Here is a 22,965-nt window from a genome sequence, read left to right as displayed (position 1 = left end):
ATTTTACTTGGGAATTAGAGTGAAAACTCACAATACGATATTTAACCGTTTTATAAGTAAATTCATTTAAAATATCAATAGTGATAAAAATAAATATTTTTGCATTAAAGAGCTGTTAGATAGTTTAAAAATACATTATTTATTAATACATTTTAAATAAAAATAAAACTCAATTAAGTGGATTATTCAAGTGTTTAATTTTTATTAAAATAGTTTAAAAATACAGTTATATAAAGGATATTTCATGATCATATTGTACGTCTCGTATATTATTGGATTATAACTAATAATAGATGATATTAAAGAGTCTCGCATTTTTTCTTTTGTAATTGATGTAGGGGTTATCGGTAGTCTCAATCCAGATTAAACGGACTCCACCCTTATTAATCAATCGAATTATTGGCTACAATAATTATTTTTGGCTTCCTTTGTTAGGCGAACTCAAGTCAAAATATCGATTCTTCTTCATCTTCTTATTCTTATCCGCAACCAGTGGCGAAAGAGTACTACATCGTATCAACATGGTGTTATCTTGATCGTTAATCACGTGAAGGCAAGGTGATCAGTCCCGCGCTTCATGTGCCGGTACAGAAGCATATTAAATTAATATTAGGGTAAAAAATCATTCGACAACCCTAGAAATCGGCTTTCCAAACTTAAAACACAGTAAGGGAAATTTTTTTGTAGTACGTTTTTTTGCATTTTTGGACTGAGTAAAATCTACTTAGTCCAAAAATGCAAAAAAACATACTACAAAAAAATGTCCCTTGCTGTGTTTTGAGTTTGGACAGCCGAAATCTATCCCAGATTCTTTAGGACGTCAGGCAAACGTGCTAACCACTGAACTAGGCGGACGACTAAGTTTCAAATAGGCGTAGTATATTAATATGGCTAATCCACGAGGGTTGTAGTCTCAAAAATCTATCTTTTGACTACTTTTAGAGAAAATGAAAATTTGTTTATTTAATTAATGTGATTTCGAAGGGCAGAGACTGCGCTATTATTCCTGCGTGTTTTCTAATTCGTCGATTTAATTTCCAGTACTAAATAAATCGCCCGCCACTCAAACACTTCAAGTAGGCGCCTTTGACTAACTCGTTTTAAGGATTTTCTGTAGATTGATATTATTACCATGCATTATTGTTACAAAGTACTCGTTTATCCTTTTATAGTAAACACTAACGAGATGTAGGCGGATATTTTGTTTTCGCTCACACTACGTAAATTTGTTTCCTTTCGAATTATTTATTCGGCCCTATAATTTACCGGCATGTGAAATATCACATAAGACGTTTGTGGGTGGGCGTACGTGGTACCTATTCATATCAAATCCACGTGTGTTGGCAGTTGAAGTGAAAAAGTTTGGTGAAAGCAAAGGAAGCGTCGTGGAAATGGAAATGTGTGGATATCGTGCTAGTAAAAAGAGAACCTCGACTGTCAGAAATGATAGATGGCTCTAGAAAGTGGAAAACTGTATTAAACAAAGGGAACACATGGTATGTAGAACGTTTGAAGCAGACATATGAAAAGGTCAGATGGATGGAAATTGCTTAACTTACTTACATTACTCAGGTACTATGTGTCTACTCGCCACTTTTTGAGATCAACGTCCTTAAAACAATAGGAAGAACTTCTTAAAGTGGAATTTTATTCCTGCAGACGATGAATTGTTTTATTATTTTAAAATTATAATGTATTCATATACGGTACATTTCTTATATAATCATGATAAGGTCGTATCTTTCAACCTGTACCCAAAAGCGCATAGAGCACCGCATCTGATCAAGGTAATAAAAACATAATCATTGATTAAATGAAAACACGGTGAACAGTCTAGTTTCCTGATTTTAGGACTGGAATATATTTGAACGGATACAGTGTAAGAGAATGAGCTCAGGTTTAGGATATTTCTGCAATATCGTAGTCATACAGGAGAAACTGACCAAGTGGATTTCTTACAAAAATGTGATCGTTGACTATTTGATAGCTTACTAGCCAAATATTGCCCTGAAAAAATCCCAAAGGATTTCGAACTTGTAAGTATAATACAGTATCTACTCAATGAATTAGGGCCACGCAGAATTTCACGCAATTTCTCAATTCAAACAGGAATAACTCAGAGAAAACCTTGAATAAAACAAAATTGAATTTTATTTACACATGAAAACTTTATTACGCTTAAATTATGCATATATTTTCATATAAATATAGTTAGTATTTAGTATTTCCACCTTTGGCAGAAATAACTGCCTCAATTCTTTTTGGCATACTTAAAATGCACTGTTTTATCATGTTTTTTATTTCTTCGTCTTCTGACCAAATTTTTTGAATATTTTTTTTTAGATAGTCTACTGTCGGATTTGGAAATGAGTATACCTTATTTTTAACATGCTCCATACGTTTTCTATAGGATTAAGGTCCGGAGAATTTCCAGGCCAGGGGAGCAAGGGCAGATTTTTGTTAGACAAAATTTTTATTATTGATTTAGCCCGGTGGCAAGGTGCCCCATCCTGCATGAAGGTGTATGGACCTTCTGTTGGGTCGAGTGTATGGTAGAAGGGCAATAAAATTCGTTCGAGGACCTGCTTATAGGAATTTCGGTTCATTGTTCCTTCCACGAAAAACAACGGCCCAGGTAAATTGTTAATAATACATGACCATATCATTGTTGCAGGGGGGTGTTTGATAACTTTTACCACACAGGCCTCATTGTAACGTTCCATTGGTGTTCTCCTGACGAATCGACGGCTCTCTGTCGCGGCTTCTAACTGGCACTCATCACTAAAGATGACCTGAAAAATAATGAAAATTTAAGTTTAATTCAAATATATAAGTTTATTTACTAAAATGATATGTTGAAAATTCAATTTAAATAAATACCTTTTTCCAATCATCTACCGAGTAATTTCGATGTAGCCTGGCCCATTTTAATCGATCCGCTTTCATTCATGGTGTCAATTTTGGTACTTTTACAGGGCGCCTGCATTTTAGATTTACTTCGTAAAGACGTCGCCTCAGTGTTGATACCGATATATTTATACCCTCTTCTTCCAATTTTATTTTTAATGTTTTTGCTGATGCACTACGGTTTTCTAAGGCACTTTGAACGATTTTTCGATCAGTCCTCGGTGTTGTTTTTCTAATCCTACGACAGTTCTTTCGCCGATTGCTGGTGGCGGGTGACTGATTTTTTATTGATTTTGAAATTCGGTCCACTGTTTGACGAGAAACGTTTTCTTTTTTTGAAATTTCTCTATTAGATAGTATTCCTAATTTCAGTATCACTATAACACTAGACTTTTTTTCCTCAGAAATGTCTTTACTTTTTCCCATTTTGTCCTTTTCAAAAAAAACACTTGTGTTTACAAAAAAAAATTATACTTTATGAACTAAAATTAAAAATTAAGTTTTTTTCACAAGACACGATAACTATATAACCTCTCTGAACAAAACAACAACCAGAACTCAAGAAACTTCACTAATAAATGAGATAGGACTATTTTTTGAACTTTCAACTATCTGTCTACCTGTGCTAATTAGGGACCTTTCTCAGAAAAAGGGTTTGAAATTTTGTAAAGGCTTAAATAATCCAGGTATATTTAACATATTATTGAAGGTAATATACATGATATTAGATGTCAATAGAAAACTTAAAGTATTTATGTAAAATAAATATAATAATCCAAAAGATTTCAGAGTATTCAAAAAAATAATGGGTGGCCCTAATTCATTGAGTAGATACTGTATATTGACTAGTCAAAAATGTCTAACTGCATTGATGTTTATTTTGTTGCCGAGCAAAAGTGACTTAAATGGCCCTCCCGCACATTTTACGTTTTGTTAGTTGGTCACATTCTCCTGTGCGACTACGATATGAGAAAGGGGAATAGAATGTACCACTAATTAAAGAAGATGAAAAAGAGAACAGCGGCAATGATTAGACTACAACTTTCTTAGTTAATTAGTTAGTAAGGGCACTAAGGATTGCATATCCACTCTCGTGTTAGCTTATGTGAACGAGTGCCTTCAATGTTTTGATCGTATGTAAGACTTTGAATCTAATAGATTTTTTAATCGATTCGGTAGTCACCTTGTGGTAAAATCTATCCATTTTTAATTTTAGTTTTACTTAGTAAATACCTCTATTTCTTAAAATCTATTTCAACACGTGTTTCGATGCATTCCGCATCAGTGTTTGAAAATGATGCGGAATGCATCGAAACACGTGTCACAATGGATTTTAAGAAATAGTGGGTATTTAACAAGAAAACATAAATTTTAAAAAAAATATCATATAATTAAAAAAATTATATTTATAAAATTATGTACATGTGAGACCCAGGACTTTGCATTGTTCTGTAAACTATTTGTTGGGGATCAAATATTGAATGAATTGAAATAAGTTTGAAAAAACCATTTGGTCTCCGTAACTCCTCTTTAGGCTAAGTAATATAGGTAATACGGAAGTCTTTTCACTGATGACCTCTAATGTTTTATCCGTCAGCTTAACCAAGATTTATTATCCATTTATAACAAGGAAACGGTCATATTGCTTTTATGCTGAATACCTCGTATAGTTTTTCCCATTACGGAAATTGGATTTATGCAATATGCCTTACACAATTCACCACGAATTTTTCGTTTGTTATACTCGGATTACGTAATAAACTCCCATATTGTACGATTATTTTTACCTAAATTATGAAGCTGCTGATGTAAAAATATAATCTTTGTTATCTATTAAGTCCGCTTCCGTAGTGTAATGGTCAGCACGCTCGGCTACCGTTCTGGAGGTCCCGGGTTCGATTCCCAAGGGGGGTAAAATAAATAGAAGTGATTTTTTCACTGTCATATTTATTCAATATTATCCTGGACTGGTACCTGAAGCGGAGGGCTGATCACCTTTCCTTCATGTGTAAACGATCAAGATAACACTGCGTTTATATGCAGTGCCCTATGCACCATTGGGGTGCGGATAAGGGTTTTATTTTATTATTTATCTATTAAGTAGCTAGCAGGGATTAATGCATTTTTGGCTAACATATCCAAAATAAACCACGGTTTTTTGGATTGAATTCTACATTTATTTATGTATTTATTGATACATGACGCGTTTCGTCTTCTTAATGTCCTAAGAAGACGAAACGCGTCATGTATTAATAAATACATAAATAAATGTAGAATTCAATCCAAAAACTGTGTTTTATTTTGGATATATTACCCAACAATTTAGTACGGAATTCTAACAACTGTCTGCAGTTACAATAAATAAGGGGTTGATGCGTTCGCTTTATTTTGCTTTGAAGAAGTATCAGTAGAATACTATAATGCAAAGTGTAATTTAATTAGATATGTCATCGTCTTTACAACTTAAATTGATATTTTCGATACACCTTTTCGTGTTTATTGAATCAAATATCCCTTGACTGAACATAGACTTACGTCTCTAGCTAATGGCAACGCTAATTGGTTGAGTAAACAAGTAGTCTATTAGTGAAATATTACACATTGTTGTTAATATTTCGAATCAATGTAATTAGTACGTATTTGTAATGGGTAGATATTTGATATTCTCGGCTTACCATCTTACCCTATTTCCTTGTGATGAAGTCAGCTTAATCTCTTGCAGTTCTATGATTGGGGCATCAAATGGCAATGATCGCTTCGGAAGTCCCCCGATTCGCATAAATCATGTTATTTCAACAAATAAAAGCTGCATTTGCTCGGGGCGTTTGTTTGCCCACTGAACGATTTGGCATCTGAATCAAGCGGATTCAGTTAAGGGAGCCCCCTCCAGACACTATCCTCAATATTTCACTCTTTACTCTTACAAACGTTACAGACTTACACTTTAGTACAGTGCTCCTCGGTGGGAGATCTCCTATCCTTTCTTATCTCCCGGTGCTAGACACGTGTGTGGGGATAATCAAACACGTGGCTAAACTTTTATACTCCCTCGGGATCTGGTCATTTGTCTGTGGCTTTGTCATTATTTTGGTTTCAATTACATAGGGTGATATTGTCCCTCAGCTTATAACTCACGCGTGTAACAATTTATTTGACATTTTTATTTGTTCTGTGTTTCGTGTAATAATTTGGACCATTTGTTTCGTCTCATTTTCTCTGAAACTATAGAACGAAGCCGCTTTGATGAGTTTTTTCCGTCATAAATGTTTTTTCCAATTATTTTTCATGATTCATTAAAGTAATCGAGTACTTATTCTGCTAATAAAGAACGTCGTTTATTCAAGTGACGTAATATCAAAAATGATTATTTTTATGGTTTTAATATATTTTTTCTCATATTACTTTATTACTAGTTAGTATGATAAAAAATAAAATAAAAATATTTGAATTTAAAAATGATTTATTTTCTTATCCTTTCAAAAATGTTTATTTTATTACAGAAGTGTACGTTTTTTAAATCAACGAATAAATTTATTTATTCAGACTGGGTGCTGCTGATACTGTGGCTCGTGAAATGAAGCATAAAGTGGTTACATATACGAGTACTCTCGTGATCGAAGTGTTTACTTACTAAATGTGTGATGTTTGTGAATCTCCATAATACAATTTCTGTTTCCGACAGATAAAGCTACATCTGATGCGTGTGAGTAACGCCTTTTTATAGAAATAAAACACTAACTCAACGGCTCAATGACAAATATTTAACATAACGACTCAAATTCAGATTCCAGGCTTGATTTACTAAACACTAATTACCTTATTTCAAATGATATAATTTAGTTATCAAGAAAATAGGGCTTTTAGTCACTACAGTGCGTTCATGGTGAAAAATGCGAAGAATGAAAAAAATGAAAAGCTGTTATTTAAGAAATTACTTATTTGTTGGATTATGGCAGGCACTAGACCATAAATCACAAGTGAAGAGTGGTAAAAGTGCTTGAAGACTAAAATATGTGTAAAAGTCCTCTGAATAAAATCACGAGGAAAGTATTTATAAAGATTGTGGTGTGACAGGTATCAGGAATCGTGGAGTGCAAGTCCGATGGAAATAAGCGCTTTATAGAAGAGACCATCAATCAAAGAAGTGAAAGGGGTTAAGGATCACCCGTCTACTGACAGCTCCCCCGGGGTAGAAGGAAGTGGGAATCTCTTAACAATTATAACATGTTACGCGTCAGGGGAATTTATAGAAAATTGACAAAATCATAAGTGATAAAATTGGAAAAGTCTTCGTAAAAACCGGTTGTATGGGATAAGGGCGTTTGTCCACTACACAAATTACACAGAATTTTACCGTCCAGCACGTCAGTAAGCGATTTAAAACGACGATTGGCTTGGATTGGCTTGTGCTTTTGTCCATCTTTTTTCGGATCGGTGCTTTTGATTGGTTGCGCGTAAATTCGATCACGCTTAACTGTCGGACGGTCAAATTCCGGGTAGTGGACAATCGCCCTAACGGTCATATTTACACGAAAGTGTAATACTCCACATAGATTTTATGTTGGACTAAATAGTTCGAATATTATGTTAGCTTACCTACAAGGTGCTAGTTTAATTGTAGATCATCATAAACGTTTATTTATTTTCTTTTCTAAAAATCAGTACGTCAAATTAATCAGTACCTCAATAACCGAACAATTCGGTTCATGAAAACAATGAAAATCTACCTTTTAGTATTTATAACGGAACCACAGTTTTTCTGGCTTCACAATATACATAGGAAATCCTTGGAAAATATTATACTTACTCTATAAAATTATATATTATAAACCCTTATCCGCACCCCAATGGTGCATAGGGCACTGCTTCATATGAACACAGTGTTATCTTGATCGTTTACACACGAAGGAAAGGTGATCAGCCCTCCGCATCAGGTACCAGTCCAGGGTAATATTGAATAAATATTACAGTGAAAAAATCACTTATATTTATTTTACCCCCCTTGGGAATCGAACCCAGGACCTCCAGAACGGTAGCCGAGCGTGCTGACCATTACACTAAGGAGGCGGACATAAAATTATTACTTTCTAATATCTTGACAACAATCCTTTCATGATGTACTTGATTAAACAAAATTTCAAAAGAACTGAAATCATTAATCTGAACTTTAAAGATCTTAACTGAACGACCCAATCCAACATTGCATTGTTTCGTGTATAAGATAATGTAGAAATCATGTTTAATTGTTGGGTTGGGATATCCAAAATTAAACACGGTTATTGGATTGAATTCTACTTTAATTTACATATATAACTAACTAACTAACTAACTAACCATAACGCCGCTTCCCCGCAGGGGTAGGCAGAGAGAATAGAGCGCCACACCACTCTGTCCTTGCAAACATTCTTCGCCTCTTCCACGTTCATGCATCTCCTCATACATACCCGCCGATTGTTACGACTCCTAACCTGACCACTTACAAGCATTTGGCATACCTGATCTTGCCATGTTTTTCTCGGTCTTCCTCTGCTTCTTTTCCCACTAACATTCGCCTCATAAATTTGTTTTACCGTTCTTTCGTCACTCATTCGTTCCACATGTCCAAACCATCTCAATACACCTTTCTTAATTTTATCGATAATGCTTATCTCAGCTTTGCATTCCTTCCTTATTTCACTATTCGCACATCTATCATACATCGTTTTGTCGCACATTCTTCTGAGAGATCGCATTTCGACTGCATTCAGTCTACTTTCATCCTTCTTTTGCCAACTCCATGTTTCACTTCCATACATTAGAGTTGGAACCAGGACTCCGTTGTGCACTACCAGTTTAGTTTCCGCTGATAGATTTTTATTTGCTATAACTGATTTGATTACATATATACATATGATAATATCTAACGCGTTTCATCTTATTAAGACATTATCAAACACCGACTAAAAATATCTATAAAATATCAAATTTCACAAATATTTTTAGTCAGTGTTTGATAATGTCTTAATAAGACGAAACGCGTCACATATTATCGTACATTTGTAAATAAAAGTAGAATTCAATCCAATAACCGTGTTTAATTTTGGATATATTACTCAACAATTCAATATGTAATTCTACCAACTGTCTGTAGTTGGATATTGCAATAAAGAAATCATGTTAAAATCCATTATATCAAAAGTTTTTTTTATTGTTTTAATGCCAGAGAAGCATCGTAAATTCGCTAAATTGTAGAACCGTGGGATGTCGAATCTTAATCAAGTGAATCGGGCATAGGTCACGGACTCTAAAGTGGTTGGAACAAGTTTTGTGTACCTACATTTATACCAACAGAGTATCGAGGAGCAATCTACACTTCAACAGGGCACGGGACCTTTAAGGGATTGAGTCTGAAACAGTAAGAGCCAGAGCGAGGATTAATAACACAAAATTATAATGCCGAGATTTAAAAAAAAATATATATATTATTTTAAACTACATGCAAATATTGCAATTTAGTTCCATTTTCGTTGGTGAAAACAGCTTGAAATTGTTCATAAAAAATAATTTCACTTAAATTATCGATATTTTCGTTCTAACCTCTTTTGATGGCAAAAGAAGCAGAGGAAGACCGAGGAAAACTTGGCACAATCAGGTATGTCAAATACTTGAAAGCGGCCGGGTCAGGAGTCGTAATAATCGTCGAGTACCTATGTATGAAGAGATGCATGAATGTAGAAGAGGCGAAGAATGTTTGCAAAGACAGAGTGGTGTGGCATTCGATTCTCTTTGCCTACCCCTGCGGGGAAGCGGCGTGATGGTTAGTTAGTTAGTTACCTCTTTTGATTTATTTTATATGACGAACAGTTTTCCAATGTACAATGATAACTACCTTTCATTTGTGTTTCAACGATAAATTTAAAATCTTAAACGAACTCGCTTTGTAGAATAAAACTCGGTATTTATAATATTTTCGAATCGATAAATTATTATAATAGCTTGAGGAGAAAAGGAAAAATATTCAAAGCAGCAAAGTTTTTTTTTTAATATTATGCCCAATTTTTGGCTCCCAATCTCCAAATCCTAATGCGAATGCTTCTAAGTCCTCATTATAACCGTTGTAATTCTTTGTATTTCATTATTTAAGTATTACAACGTACCATAAATATTCGACTTCAAGCCAGAAATATGGTGTTTTGAGCTAACGATGTGGAAATATTAGGAATATAATATTTCAAAACGTAAAATATTTTTGCATTGAAAAAAAAGTATTAGGTTTTTATACAGATTCTACGATTTACATAATGGGGAGGAAATTAAAATTTTCAGAGCTGAATTTAATTCTTAACTTTTCCCAGTTTATTCATTATTATTTTTTCTCGTGTAACACGTCATGAACACTTAAAATGTAATATATTTATTTGGAAAACAATTTTGTTTACGGAAGTTTTCATGATTGTAGTACTCTACTAAGGGATTGCGTTTCCTGCTTTTTATTCCTGTTTTTTTTACTATTCTGGTGGGTACTTCTATCATATATAAACAAACTAACTCTTATTTTCATTACAAAAAGTCCATAATTAAAAATGTCTTAATACTATGTCTCAAAATGGTTGTCAAAATTATACATGTACTCATGTATGGAATATATTTAAATAATAGATAAATAAATAAAACACTTTTTTATTCATAAGTGTTTGATTTTTACAATATTTTGGGCGTGTTCAAATCCTTTGTGATAAATTAAGTTTTCTCGATCATGGTCTTTCGTCAATTGTTGGTAGAATGGTAAATGGTACACTTGTATACAGTGATCAATTAAACCATACTATAACAGGTCGTAAGCCCTGTTAATACCCATATTTTATTAATTTATGTATTTGAAATATATATGTTTAGAAAATAAATAAGTATAATGGCGGGCTTATTGATAAAAATCAATGTTTTCCAACTAACCAGAAACAGACTAGTGATATTGATCAAAACGTATTGATACCATATACAGCTGTTCAGAGGGTAGCGCAATCAGAGGGTAGATAGTACTTTAACATTAAAAAAACATAAATTACAAATTAGCATATAAAAAACATAAATTACAAAAGATGATAATAACGAGGGCAAAGGAAAAGGGGAAGTTAAAAAAGGAGATAGAGGAAAAAACTAAGGAAGGAGGTTTGATGGACAGTTAGGATTCTAAAGATAGATAGTAATGTCTCAGACGTTTCTTGAAAGTTATGAAAATAGATTTATTTATGTATTTAAATTTCATGTACAGAAAATGAAATATTGGCGGGCTTATGGCTAAAAATCAATATTTTCCAACCTACCATAAACAGACTGGTGGTATTGGTCAAAACGTTTGATACCACATACAGCTGATTGCAATCAGAGGGTAGATAGTACTAGTACTTTTTTAGTATATTTTTCGTTATCTGTGTTGAGATGTCAAATGTGTTTAGTGTTCTTAAGGATAACGCTTTTTTTTATCAGTTTTTACTTTAATAAGATTGATTGTAATTCTTGAGCTGAGAGCAGCATTAATTTATAATATGAAAAGTGTCCGCTGACTGGTATTTAATCCGATAAGGATCGGAGAAATGTAATCTCGCAAGGATTAGTAGGTTTGTTGGAGGACTTATCACTCGGTACTCTAACGGACAGGGATTAACGATCAGACTGGCCCGGGACCCGGGGCCGGGAGTCGGGAGTGGCGCTGACGCCTGCTGAGAAGAGCCTCTCACTTTGATAATTAATACACTTAACATTCAACTTAACCGCAAACAACTTGGGAGGATTCTCAGATCAAAAACTTCCCAATTGACCCCTCTATACTATTCAGTATTTTGGTACATCTCTTTCTAGCACCTGCTACCTACTTAAATCGGAAATTGTATTTCTTCCAGTACCTGTTTTTTTTCTACTCTTTCATATTCTTTATAAACGTTCAGATTTTGCTATGTCACCATTGATAAAGAAGAATATGGAAGTCTTTCTTCACAAATCTGGGTTACTCCATTTAGGAGTTATGTTGACGTTTTTGTTTTTAAACTTTCCTGAATTTTACATTTCGATTTTTGTTTTCTTCTCGCATGTATATATAAAATAATATAAAAATGTAAAATAACTCACCCTTACGTAAACAGTGTTCTATTGCAGTCAAATTATGTGATATGGTTTTTTTTGTATTACATATTTTTAAAGGAGTATCTAACTTGAAAAGCTTCTTCTATAAGAGGCTTGTCTGTAAGTAGGATATTAAAGATATGGAAGGTAAATGTGAAAAATACATCACAAACAACCATGTCAATTAAAAATAAATCTTTCTTGAATTTATTTAGCAATTGTCGGGAATCGAACTCCCCGTCTCCCCAACTACACCACGGCGCCTGCCATTCAAACCACCAATGCAGTATGCACTTGTGTGTGTGAAAAACACTATTTCCAGATCTTCAATTCTTTGCAGTCTTTTCTAATTTTTATTCACTGAAAAACGCTTAATCCTTGAAGTAAAAACAGATTTTTATTTTGAATTAGTGCAGTAACTAACGGATAAGATTATTGAAAAACATAAATTACTTATGCATCTGAAATGCCCATAGCTTATATCTTTAGTCTTGAGTCATTATTTTAAGTGTGATTTATTATTATAGAGTCATCCTCCAGATTATAGGAGCAAGTGCCCGCATACAATGCGAGCTGTAATTTGTTGTTATCGCCAACTAGCCGCAATCAGTTTATCCCAACTGTACTTGAACACACTGCATTGAGTTTTATTGTATTATAATGTTACGTCATCATTATATAAGCATGGTTAACCTTCTGACCGATTCAATTAAATTGATTAGGTACTTCCAGTAGAACTCATATCGGTCACTCCTTTCAACACCGGCATATATAAAAAATAGACAATTTTCAGTTGTGCGTGTTTTCGTAATGCCCAGAAAATGTACTATGTACAGAAAATGTACTATGTACAGAAAATGTACTATGTACAGAAAATGTACTAAAATGTACTACCAGTAAAAGCTGAAAAATCAAGTTTTTTTTATTTATGACGTTCTTGAAAGGAGTGAGCAATTTCTGTGATCAATTTCACATTGAAACGGATCTGATTATGAACACCGAAACGTATTGTTTAATTCATTTTTTTAAATACCAAATATCTTGCAAATGGTGAAAAAACCTTCAGGTTTCACTTAAAAAGATCTGTTGCACAGTAAAAATTCAATAAGTGGCTTGATACTTATTTTCAATACATTGTATTATATTCTTAAACTTTAAAAACGATCTCCTGAAAAATCAAGCTTTATGATATATGACGTTGTTAAAAGGAGTGAGCGATACGCATACTCGCACATAGGGTTCGGTTAGACATGGCGATCGAGTTGATAACAAATGAAGTCGTGGGATTCGATCATTTCAAATCAGTGCACAAATTTTGACTACATATTGCGTATTTCTTACCCCTGATATATTTGATAATGTGACATCAATATTTAAGCTGAAAAGAAATACATGCCGAGAAAAATCGACGAGTAACCGAAAAACTAACAGCAACGCAAGCTTCACACCCATAATTTCGATAATTTTTTAGTCATCATCAAATTCATGTTCAAACAAAGCTCAAAATTACCTATTCAAAAAATTAACACTTGTATAATACCACTTTTTAGTTTTATTTTATTACACACCACTTGTTTCGAAAACTCGAAAACAATTGTAGTTTTCAAACTAGTCGTGTCTAATGAAATAAAACTTAATAAGTGGTGTCATACAGGAGTCTTTTTTTTTTAAATAATTAATATGTTATTCCACAAAGTTTATGACGAATCAATAAATATTTTTTTAATGATTTTTTAGACAATGTAATCCTTTTAATAAAATAAAAAGATTATTTTTGCAACAAATACCGTTTGTAATAAATAAATAATGCTGATTTTGAAAAAATACAGCGGGGTTTATTCTGACTTCATTTTTTCTTATGAGCATTAACTTTGCAACTAAATTATTAGTAAGTAAAGCTCCTTTTTTAACTGTAAAAACGTTTATTGCCTTTCAAGAATATATTTTTTAAATACCTGTGTTTCATGTGTTTTTAGATCCTTTTTTCTTAAAATAATACCACTTAATAAAATAAGACTGCCATTGTTGAAAAAAACCGAGTCACAAAATTATTTAATGTATAAGGTTTGAAAATGTATGATGAGATGCCTGAATGTATGAAGAATGAAAAGAGTCTGAAAGAATTTAAAAATAAATGTTTTGTTTACTGTAAGGAGATGTAAATATTGTATATATATACGATGTATATTAAGTGTAAATAATATTTTATATTAGTGTAATATAAGCTTAGTGTAATAAAAGTAATAAATGTAACCCTGAAGAGGGCAACAGGTTGTTGCCGAAACTAGTTGGTTAAATAAAAATGTGAGTGGATCAGAACACAAAGTATTTTTATTTCTCGAAATAATATATCAAGATGATCCACAAAGTTAATGCTTTCAATATTCAAAACATAATATAAGCTAATTAACGAAATAAAGAAATAATATAAAAAGGTTTTTAAAAAAATATGTAAATATGTAAATATACCATTTTTATGGTAGATACATCGCATATCGTAGCAGTATATTTTTTATGCACTCGTATATTTTTTACAAGAATGAAACGACCCTCTCTACTCATATAGGTAAAATCGTCTTGCGGTATTAAAGCTGCCTAATATATTATCATTCCCTTATGTAACTGGAAATGAGTTCCGCTTCCGTCGTTTTTTATGTCATTTTTATGAAAAGGTTGTACATTGTAAATTTTCCCTGTATTAATCTCAACATAAATCTGTCGCTAAGTACAAGTTCCTAGCAGATTAGTCATTATTATTTTAATCCGGTTAAAAAAATACGTACTTCAAGATGGCCAATGAAAATCTATGAAACAACAATGCAACAGTAAATATTTAAAATGCTAAGTGACAGCATCTGTCGAGAAGCATACTGTCCGCCACCAGCAATGTCTATTATTGCTTGTGTTTCTATAATCAGCAGATGGCGCTGCCATTGCGATCGAAAAATATATTTTTCAAGAAACGCATGTTTTAAGTTGTCTAAATTTAAACTACCTGTCACAGGTACCTTCATCTTCTTCAAACCCTCATCTGCACCCGATGGTGCATAGGGCACAGCATCATATAAACGCAGTGCTGTTTTCATCGTTAACACATGACGGATAGGTGATCAGCCCTCCGCTTCGGGTATCAGTCCAGGGTAATGTTGAATAGTGAAAAATCACTTTTATTGATTTGTAACCACCCTGAAAATCAAACCCGGGACCTACAGTACGGTAGCCAAGCGTGCTGACTATTACACTATGGAGGCGGACGGAGGTCAGAGGCATACATTAGGAGATTTTAGAAGAAGATTTTGCATAAACGAATATTTACATTTTTTTTGACAAATGTCTTATGGTATTGATATTTATACAACTGTAAAGGATTTAGCTGCGTTTTATATCATATTTCCGCATTCTTTTAACATTTCAGTGGTCAATATAAACCATCAAAAATGAATAGAGTGCCAAGTATTATTAGTAAGACCTCGTAAAATCTGTTCATATGCAGTAAAAGTGAAACATACTGTAAAGGAGCGTGTTGTACAAGGACACAATAAACATTTTTAGCGTCACATCAGATAGCCCGGTTTATTTCAGTTAAAGGCTTTCCACTCATAAAAGTTTCTTCAACCATTTTCTCCAAAAAATGACAAAAGAATATTTTTTTAGGAAACATAAACGTTATTGTATTACTAAAAATAACGCCTTCCAGCAAGTTCCTCCCCGAAGCTTTATTAAAAAGTTACAACTTTTTTCTAAAGCTTTGCGATGTTCAGAATATTCAAATACAATTTTTATCTTCAAATTTATTCGCCTACTTTTTTTTTCAGTCTGTTAAACGATTTAATAATCAAAAATTGGCTTCCCTGTAACAGTTTGAAAATATATATTATGTTTTTCAATATTGGGATGTTAATGAAATTTTAGGTAGCAAATGGTTTGTATATTTTTAAGATTAAACCTGTTCGTAAGTAAAGAGTTGATGGTTTGAGAAAATTAAGTATAAATTACATCACTTCGATACCCCTTAAAGATAACCTTCAGAACAAAGACACAAAAGAAATTTCGAAAAAGCGGAATTTGTAATACAATTTAAATATGTAACTTAATACAAAGTGTTTATCTATTAGTGGTAAAAACAATAACCACTAACAGATAGTAATAATAATTTTGGTTGATTTATATATATATGGGGCCATTTTTGTAAAATGCTACGTCAAGCGCGCTTATCTAGACTTGGATGGTGATATAATATTGATCGATAAAAAATAAAACGTCGTCTATCGGTCTCGGAGCGTCGAGTAGGCAGAGTCTGATACATTACTTTATGAAGGGTGTCTTCAAAACGCAAATAAAAATATGTACAATACATACTGTAATAAATTATAATAATATTTTTAGATAAAACAGTTTTCGTTTTCGAATAATTCTGCCTTAAGGGTTAGAAAACCGTGGATTTTTCACACTCATATCTATACAAATATATCCCTATACGCACACACGTTGCGATTGCCAGTGAGCTGATCCTTACATATCATGTCTCCTGAATTTTTACTTATTTACAAAAAATTTAGTTCATATTTTGTTTTTTTTTTCAAATTTATTTATTATAACTGATTTAGTTGCACCGCTTAGTCAAGCTGGAATAAAAATTATTATTTTTTAAATAATATTAATAAACTACTTTGGTATGTCAAGCCTTTATTTTCTTTTCTATTTAAAAATAAACTTATTTTAAAAGCGTATGAAAGCACATAAAAATTAAGAAAACCTTGTATTCAATTAAGTGACACAATGTTGTTTTTAATAAAATACTTGAAAAGTATGCAAGTAGCTCCACCAAAAAAGCAAGCAATGTTACAATGTAAACGGTTATTGTAAAATACGACGGTCGGGTTAACTTCTATTCTGCCGAGTTGAATCCTCTCTGGATCAAACATACCCTCCTTGTTCCTCCGGAATAACTTCCATTACTTTCCATTCAGTACGTTTCCCGTCGCAAAACTTTAAGCGGGCGGCAATTTTGTTTACCAGATTCAGCGAAAGTTGCTCCGTGAATACACTTGCACTGAATCTCGGATGAACGTCTTTTATGTCCGTGAAATATTCCTTCCGGGCCATGAGGCTTCGGCGCACCGATGGTATTAAGGAAACAGGAGGAGGGACACATCTATCGCCTTGTCTTGTCTCGCAGCAGTCGTTACACGGAACTTTCGAGGAATGCGACGTTTTAAAATGAAGCTTCGGCATTTTCCGCGTTTCGCTACGGGCCTATGTTTTTTTTTGACCTCGCAAAAACTAAGTTTAGAATTTGCCCTCGGAAAATATTATTACAACATTCTTTATTTAACATCTTTAAGTAATTAATCAAGTTTGAATGTTAAAACAATACAAACTAAAACAGGTTCCAGTTACTTGGAATTTATATCAAAATGTTTTCGAGAATTTCAAATAGATTTACGACTTAATCAAAAAAAAAAATCAACTAATTTAATTAAAAGTATTTTTTGTAAGAAAACTTTGAATTTAAAGGCCTTCCTCCGCCAATATTGATAAGCATTTTCTTCGATCATTTTATATTTGAAATCATAAGTTTTTCAGTTATTAAAATCTTTCTTTGTTCGCTTCCATAATATAGTGGTTAGCTCGTTTGGTCACCATTCCCTGAGGTCCCGTGTTCGTTTACCAAGGAGGTCAGGAGGTCGTAATAATTATTAATAATTTTTCGCTGTAATATATACTTAATTATTTTATTAAAATTAAACACTTGAATATACCACTTTATCGAGTTTTATTTTTATTTACGACTAGTTTCGAAAACGACAGATGTTTTCATCTTCTGGTACAAATTAAAACAAAATTAGAAGATAAAAACATCTGTCGTTTTCGAAACTACTCGTAAATAAAAATAAAACTCGATAAAGTTTTATTATTAAGTATATTCAAGTGTTTAATTTTAATAAAATAATCATGTCATTTCACAAAGTTAATGCCGAATCAATAAATAATATATATTTAATATCTCTCTGGACTGGTACCTTAAAAGCAAGATTTTTTTAGATGGGAGTTGCATTTATTATTTACCTTGCTTATTATATACAAGGTTTATATATGAATAAGTGGATTTTGGTTACTTCTATCTAAAAACACTTTTTTATTTGTGGGATAATTTAGTGTAAATCGTACGACTGACAATCTCGTTTTCATGTAATATCATCAATTATCAAGGTATCATAACATCGATACGATGTAGTATCCTGTTCACTATAGGGTGAAAAGGGTGAGAATAAATAATTAATGTACCCCGAAATTTGTGATGACCGTAAACTTTATTTCCGGGAGCTAGGGAAACAAAATTACAAACAATTCCGGTAAAATTGTGCGCATTCATTACTTCCATCTGATAAATCAATTAGCCTCGTGTTTATTTCCGGGGTACGCGATCCAGTGCGGCGTATTGGGGCAACAATGATCCACGAAGTGGGTCACCAGCATCGGTCAGTCCCAGGTGCCTGCAACCGGGATTTCATTATTTGATACCCGTAATAATATACACCGAACATAATGCCCGAGCTCTCGGAGCACAATACTCACTGGACTCTCTATTACTCTCGAACACCAGTCACCAGCACATAGGCTGATATGGGCCAATCGAGTTCGTTGACTGATCGACTACTTACGATTTTAGGCCACAGGTTGTAGTAAACTCTATATTTAATGTTTTAACTCTTTTGTTCTGTAAGCAAAATAATACTCGCGAACAAATAAGATGAATTTCAAGGAAATCGATGAATAATTGTAGTTTTTATCTATTCACATAATTTTTAAGCTGCAAATATCAATCAAATTAATTGTGAAACCGGTGCCTATAAGGAACATGTTTTTAATATCGTATATTAATAGTTGAACCGAATCCCGTTAAACCTGAATTACATATTTAATTATAAAAATACTTTGGATAAAGAAACGGTGCAATATTATCATTACATACATATATTGAAATAAATAATTAGGAAAATATTAACGTTATTCTGAATAATACAACTAACATTTTTTCTATATCCTCTCTATGAGTATGGGGATTAAGCCATATATGTAGGGGTTAACGTATTTTCAGTATATATTATTTTATAACAGCGAAATTCATGTTTTCGTATATGCAATATATATATATCGAAGTGCTTGAATATAATGTATAAAAAATATTGAAACAATGATGTTGAAAATACTGATATTTTCATAATTATCAATTTAAAGCTCAAACTTAGTTGATTTAGTAATACGTATCTATGTACGTTGGAATATGTTGCCAATATCAAGTAAAAGTTCGGACAAGATTAGGACGTTAAAGAACTTACAGCCTACATGTACCTCATTAAAGGCTTCCATGCGTAAGTTATTGGAAGCTCGTCTTGGATACTCCTAAAGTTGATGGATACTTGACCATATTACATCAGTTATACCTACTTTGGTAATGGCGTAACTAAGGATCATTATCCTATAAACATGATTTATCTTCTGACGGAAACAATTTGATGGTATCTAAAATTCTTTCAATTTCTCATTCAATTTGTTTTGACTATCTTGCTTAATCAGTCAACAATGAGATAAGCTAAAAGCTTAAATCAGAAACACAACAGATCCGTTTATCATCAGGATTGTTGGAATGTTAAAAAATATTTTAAATAATTCATCAATAATTCTACCGAGAAAACTTTCCGTATGTGGGGTAAAGGTATTTTATATAAAGATTTTTAGTTTTCACCAACAATATATTTTTTAATAAGTATTTTATTTTTAATTTTCTGGTAAATACAAAAAATTATGTAAGGACAGAAAGGATAAAGTGTAATGGGCAATATGACGATATATCCTCGTTAACTAAGGTTTGTTTTGAAAAATATAACTATGATACTTTTCGCACACGCTGTTCGTATCCATAAATATTATTAGTCAAATGATTTTCAGAACCAAAAAAACAGTGTTTGAGTCATAATATTAGTTGAATGCAAATATTAATCGCTTGACTAAAATCCCTTCGCCAAAAGCTAGGCCTCTAAAAAAATGTCGCCAGGAATTTTTTCTTTAGGCTGTTCCGAATTTTCCTATCATGCATGAACCCTTACATTTTCCTTCCAAAATTCTTGGTGAAGTTGATAAATCCTTCGCTCTATTTTTTTTTCGTTAATGACTCTTAATATTACTAATAATTATAGTTGACGATGGTTACTTAAAAAAATATGTAATTGATAATGAAATACATCATTAATAATATCATTATGTCATTAATAATTGAAATAAATCTCTTTAATTTTACTTTAATTTTGATAACTAATCAACCATTAATTTGAGACATTCAGTGAATTGTTTCAATTGTTTTATCAATTTATTCGGAATTTTTTTATCAATTCAGTATTACTCTAGTGAATCGAATATTTAAGCAAATAAATTATTTTCATTCGATTCTTGTCATCGCTTATCTTGAATCTTCATTCTTTGAATCTCCCTATAATTTGTAGAACTAGGACCTATTTACTCGTACGTACATACATACATGTTATAGTACTATGTACTCGTATTTGCCAGTCGCTCGTTACACGGTACATTACCGAAGGAACGGGACCCGATAAATTATTCCAGGTATTCTTCTTCATCGAATTTGGATCCACCAAAGCAGAAGGCCAGACGGAGCATGATGTGAAGGTTTTTACCGTATTAGCTCGGGCAATAGCTAAACGGATCTCGTATTGACGCTATCGCCATTTTGTACGCTCATCGACACGTTTATCAACTAACTTGCTGTTGTTTATTAATCCAAGGTATTTTCTACGTTAATGTTAATATAAGAGATGAATTAAAATATATTTTAATATGGGATAGCCATCACAAAAAAATCACTGCTGTATCAAATAACAAGTATATTTGGTATTTACACATAGAATTCAATTATATTCAATCTACAACAGGTAGTTAACGCTTTTGTTCATGTATGGAATCGAATCCCAGTTTACACAATTATTAAAGTTTCATGCATCCATAATGATATATTTTTCTTATAAATTATTCCTTAGGTGTGACTTTCCTGCATTACGACATATGTATCCAACTTATTACTTATTTTAGTATTATTTTTTAATTAGAAATTATTAATTACTGTTAATAGTTAAAAATGTAGTGAAACTTTTTAATTCCATTTTTAGATATTATGTAATTGACATGCTTCATAAAACTCGCTTCTATGTACAGTATATTGTTTTTTTAGTAGATTCGTAATAAATCTTCCAAAGTTGTATTGATAATCGATTTCAAGAAGTAAAAGGAATCATGCATTACCTATTATTTGTATTTTATTAATAAAATGTTTCTATCTATAAAGTCCATACATAATCTTTGAATTAATTGCCATAATTTTGGAATAACATTTCCTTTTCTAGGTGACTAAGTGTAGCTCCGACCTACTCTCTTCCACCTCTCAGATTGGAAACGCTATCTCCTACCAGCTACAGTAATTGCGCTGTGTAAAATAGTATCTCGCTGTCTTAAGTGTCAATAAATGAGTAGTATAGCACGATAAGATTTTATTCACGGTGATATTGGAGACTATCGAAAAAACTCAACGGCCAGCACAATTGTAAACAAAAACTTTTACTTCCCCTTTTATTGTGACAACAATATTTTTCTATTGTTTTGTTAAAATTTTCACTGATTTAATCACAGAATTATATTTTATAGTGAAATCAATGGCCCTAGATTAAGTGTTTTATAAAAATGGCTCTGTAAAAATTATTTTAAAAAATTACATTTTCATTGAATTTTAAGATCTTTACCAAATTGCGCATTCAAATATCAATGGGCACTTTTGAGGTAGTGAATGTCATATATATACTTTATTAATTTGAAAACCAAATAAATAAAAGCGAATTAGGAAAAAAACAACGCATGTTGTTTTTTTTACAAATTCAAATTTATAATTTTTCAAAAGCTGTTAAATATTTTGAACACATTATATTATCAGTTTCTTGGCAAAAGTTCAGTTTTTCGGATCAATCTGTCGAATTGTCGCATTTTTTCGGGATAAGTGATATAAGAATAGAAATTTTAATTAAAATATTTTATTTCAAGTAAAATTTTTGTTTTTTTATACTTGTTATATTTTTAACCGTTCAATATATTTAATCTGCTTTTGTGACGATTTATTTTCTGTATAAATTTTTCAGTCAGCCTCCAACTTCTTCCATTGTGATCTGATAAATTATTTTCACGGCTTGTGAAAGTAGGTATGTATTCTTACAGAATGCACGACACAGTAGAGCGAATTGCATTTTGCCAAGTTCACGTTTCATTTCGTCACGATAAATGACCGCGGAATATGCCACGCACTAGAAATCCAGCTCACCAGTATATGGTATATTGTTATTCTCACTCTTGAGATCATATCGGAAACCAACAATGAGGTATTCTTCACAAATGTCTAGAATTGATGAGGTGTGCTGCAGTTATAACAATTAGTTAATGTTTACATTCACTACTTTCGTTTTGTAATGGAGGAAGGAAAGATCCCACATTAAATTATGAAGATAAAACCAGCAAAACGTACGATTTTATTCGAATAGCTTTCATTCCTTCTTAATTAACTCTTTTGTATAAAAGGCACACGAACGCTAGAAATGATTCCTTGTTTTAATAATTAAAGAAAACACTTCGTTTTTTACCACTTGAGTTTAATTATAGACTACATGTTTCAGAAGCTAAACTTCCATCATTCAGGTCTGTATAATAACTAAAATATAAAATTGTTCAATAAATAAGGATAGGGGAAAGTAAGGGGAAGGGATTAGTCAAGGAATGGAGTTTGAAAACAAAGGAAAAATTGAAAGCAATGGCGAATAATTTTGAAACAATATATTATTTAATAAATTATTATTAGAATTCAGGTTTTTTTGTATTTCTAAATTTTCAAGATAATTCATAATT

The 22,965-nt window shown here is 32.2% G+C and overlaps 1 protein-coding gene across 1 annotated transcript in view; it reads left to right on the top strand.

Moving 5' to 3' along the window:
• The window catches only part of LOC148307920 (uncharacterized), a 368,047-nt gene that overhangs the window by 154,568 nt on the left and 190,514 nt on the right, over window positions 1–22,965 (top strand). The window lies entirely within an intron of this gene.

This window comes from Brachycentrus maculatus, unplaced genomic scaffold (assembly GCF_059751285.1).
Source record: "Brachycentrus maculatus isolate JH-2025_06_01 unplaced genomic scaffold, ASM5975128v1 h1tg000185l, whole genome shotgun sequence".
Lineage (NCBI taxonomy): Eukaryota > Metazoa > Arthropoda > Insecta > Trichoptera > Brachycentridae > Brachycentrus > Brachycentrus maculatus.
Note: the sequence above shows the minus strand (reverse complement) of the source record. Positions and strands in the feature narration are given on the sequence as shown.